General features: G+C 48.5%; 1 non-coding gene across 1 annotated transcript; it reads left to right on the forward strand.

Moving 5' to 3' along the window:
• Positions 1 to 3,456: 3,456 nt before the first annotated feature.
• Trnaf-aaa lies at positions 3,457 to 3,538 on the forward strand. The gene has a single exon. It is a non-coding gene; the product is annotated as a tRNA-Phe (tRNA).
• Positions 3,539 to 3,797: the final 259 nt, after the last annotated feature.

The raw sequence follows: 3,797 nt of genomic DNA on the forward strand, positions 1-3,797 counted from the left end.
AAACCCCCCTTTGCGCAACGTTAGCGGCAATCCGATACGTGCCAGCGGTGGCGAAAATGCGACTTTTCTGGAAAACTTTCTTGTGATCGACGCCCCCATCGGCAACCGTGTGCAAAGAACCGTGACGTCACCACGAGAGTCTACAAAAGGCGCCGGGTGGCTGCAGTTTGTCAGAGGGCACGGCGGAAGAGCCAGGATGAACCACGCTTGCCCGTTCCTTTTTCTCGTACAGGTTAGTAAGCGAACGGGTGATGCTGTTAAAAGTAACGATGTGTGTCTGATTGTTCTGCCGTGCCCCGGTTCTTGCATGCAATTATTTCGTCATTTACTGAGACCAACCCAGGTCCTATGAAAGCATAACAAGAAGAATTATCAACAAGTGTACACGATATGGTTAAGAATCTGTCAACTGTCATGAAAAAACTTGAGGCAGGCTAGGCAAAAGTGCTAAAAGACATAAAAGAGTTAAAAGGTAAACAACAACAAACTGACTCGGTGATCTCGTCGCTTGAGCAACGCGTCCTAAGCCTGGAAGGAAAAACAGAAATCAGGGACGCGACTGGACCATCTCGAATCAGTGGGCAGTTGTCGGAGATAACTGAAGAAATATCTGCTTTGAAACATAGGTGTGCTGACTCGGAAACACGATCACGTAGGTTCAATCTCCTTTTCTTTGGCCTTAATGATAAGAATGAAGAGACGTGGGTGGAATCCGTGCAGCATATAATTAAACTATGCGCTGATTTGCTTCATATACGTATTGAGCCGACTGAAATTGAACAAGCACATCGCGTGGGCTTTTTAAAACAAGAAAAAAAGTCTTGTCATTGTTAAATTTTTGTTCTTAAAAAAAAAGGACGCCGTGATGTCATCTGCATATAACCTCAAAGGATCTGCATTTGCTGTAAGTGAAGACTGCGCGCCGGAGAGAGAGAGGTGGAGATGAAACTTTATTAGGCCCAAAGAATATGAGCAAGGGGCCTCAGTCCAGGCCCCCTCTGGTGGCGTACTCCAGAGAGGACTGGGTGTACGCAGCCAGGTAAATTTGGTCCGATAATGTGGTGGCCGTAGTCAGCCACTGGGGGGGGGGGGGGAGGGGGGGGGGAAGGACAAGGAGGTGGGGTTAGGGAGGGGTCGAGGTGGGGGATGGAAGATCCATAAGATGGGATGGGTATTTGGTCGGTCGCCACAGTGGATGCAGGGGTGAGGATCCTCAGGAAGTAGACCTCGTGGAAGGTGGATGCGGGCTGGGGTGGGAAGAGTGTTACTTTGGGCGTTGCGGAGGATGGTGCCTTGGTGGCGTGTGAGGTGAGTGTGAAGGGGGGGAAAGACTCGACGGGCTCTTCTATATGACTCAAGGGAAGGTAAGGCCACGGGAAACATCTGGGTAGATCTGGGGATGTCGGGTGCCCGGTGAAGCGTTTCGCAGGCGAGCAGGTATGCTTTCTCGTTGCCCGGCATGCTCCCATGACCTGGGATTCAAACAACCTAAACGGGTGGTAGTAGGTCGCCTTCTAATTGTTCTGCAATGGCAAGTGGAAGCGAGTTGTGTATGAGTCGCCGGCAGGCGGCCACGGAGTCGGTGAAGATGATGGGAATAAACGAGGTAAAAGAGCCTGAGGAGGTATATGTGATAGCCGCTGCAATGGCGTGTAGTTCCGCCAAGCATGGGGCTATGGGAGGAAGAACGGCGGTGTGTATTGTACTGAAATGTTGATCTGTGACCGCTATGGCCGCACGAGTATCAGTCGTACTGGCATCTGTGTCGAGGTATGTGCGATGAGGAGTGTGGGCGGTGTAACGTGTGAAAAAGGCAATACGTTGAGCGCGTCGTGCTAAATTCAGCATCGGGTGCATGTGTCAAGGGAGTGGTGCTATGATAAGACGTGAACGGGTGGTGGTTGGGAGACCCGCTTCTTTCGAGGAAGTGTGGATGGGACATTATGGCCTAGTTGAGTGAGTATGTGTCTTCCCTGGGGGGTGAGAAGGAGTCGGATTTCCTGACGGCGTTTGTGAATAGCAACGAGCTCATCTATGGTATTATGATAGCCCATATCGAGGAGGCGGTGGGTGCTAGTGGTGATGGGTAGGCCCATGGCGAGCTTGATGCCTTTATGAATGAGAGCATCCAGTTTAATATTTTGTCTTTGTGTGAGTTTAGTGTACGGGAGGTGGTAGCGGAGGTGGGATATCAGCAAGGCGTTACAGAGCCTCACCATACTCCTTTCTTTAAGTCCGCGAGAGGAAGTACAGACGCGCCGGAAATTCGACTTGCTCGTAGAAAGCTTTTAGACTTTGGTAAAGCTCAGGAGGGTTCTTTTAAGCTACGGTATGATAAGCTGTGTATTGGTGACCGTACATTTATTTACGACAGAGCCTCGCAAGAGGTAAAATATAAGAGCTAGGACCAAGCACGTTCCTCTGCTGAGAGTACTGCAGAACAAAGTAAGGCGTCTACGCCAGCAGCTACGAAAGTAAAAGACCGTGAAAGGCAAATCCGAGTTTCGGCTGCACAAACTGTTGCAGCGTTAAAATAGTCTGAATCATGTGACCTCATTCAAGCAACTGACCCCTCAATCGTTGTGGGAACTGAATCATGGCTCGATGATTCTGTACAAAATTGTGAAATATTCCCCCGGGGATACGCAGTATATCGCCGTGACCACCACAAGTCACGGGGGAGGGGTGTTTTTGTTGATTGGTGATGAGTTACACAGCGCTCACTTTCAAATTCAAGACAGTTGTGTTGTATCTGTTTGGTCTCGCATATACATAAAACGGAAAATAATTTCAGGTGGTGCTTTTTATAGACCCCCTACGTCAAGGCCCGAAACAATGGCTGCATGGTCTCCCAGAAATTATTAACAATATGCCAAATGAGTGCATAATTGTAAGCGGTAAATTTGACCTTCCAGAAATAATATCGGACAATGGAAAAGAAAAAATGACCGCATCTCCATGTGGTGAATGATGTTGAATGGGGCGAAGTTCTGGTGGTGCTCATGATACTGATTTTGTGCATAGGTAGTGCTGATGGTGCTGATTTTTTTTATTGCTCATAGGTAGTCCTGAGTTCCGGGTTGCCGTTTCAACTTCATTATTACTGCTTTATGATCGGTGAAATGCAGAGCCAGTGGTTCCTCTAGCGGATCAGCTTGGATCCACTAGAAGCCGTGGGAACGCATCTCCTCCGCTTAAGTCAACGAGTCAACGGTCCATGTCAGAAAGAGAATGTGTGGTATGGAACGTGGTTATATACGCGTCTGAGCATTTGACCGCAGCGCCCTCTCGTCTATAAACGTTGAGCCAAAGCATGCAAAGTTTAACTCGATTATATACGCACTTGACCGCAGCGCCCTCTCCTGTATAGACGTTGAGCGGCTACATGCAACGTTTCATCTATGACATCCCCAGCTCTTGAGTTACTACCACATCTCAGAGCCCCCTACTCGCCACGCAGTCGTTGCCGAGTGGTTAGGGCGGGGGGCTAAAAATCCATTGGGGTCTCCCCGCACAGGTTCGAATCCTGTCGACTGCGGAAACATTTTTTTAATTTTTTTTAAGAAGACAGATGGGATGGCAATCGATGTGAGCGCGGACGCCGGACGGACAAGGCTAGACCCTAAAAAGCTTCGTCCCTAATATCAGCGCGCCAAATACGACCTTATACAGTGAATTTGAGTGTCGTGTCAATAAATTCGGTTTTGAACAATATGTAACCCAGCCTACAAGAAAAAACAACATTCTTGACTTGTTAATGTGTAAACTCCCCGATTGCATTAAAAACACAACAGTAA

Source organism: Ixodes scapularis, unplaced genomic scaffold (genome assembly GCF_016920785.2).
Source record: "Ixodes scapularis isolate PalLabHiFi unplaced genomic scaffold, ASM1692078v2 PGA_scaffold3__209_contigs__length_174095766, whole genome shotgun sequence".
Lineage (NCBI taxonomy): Eukaryota > Metazoa > Arthropoda > Arachnida > Ixodida > Ixodidae > Ixodes > Ixodes scapularis.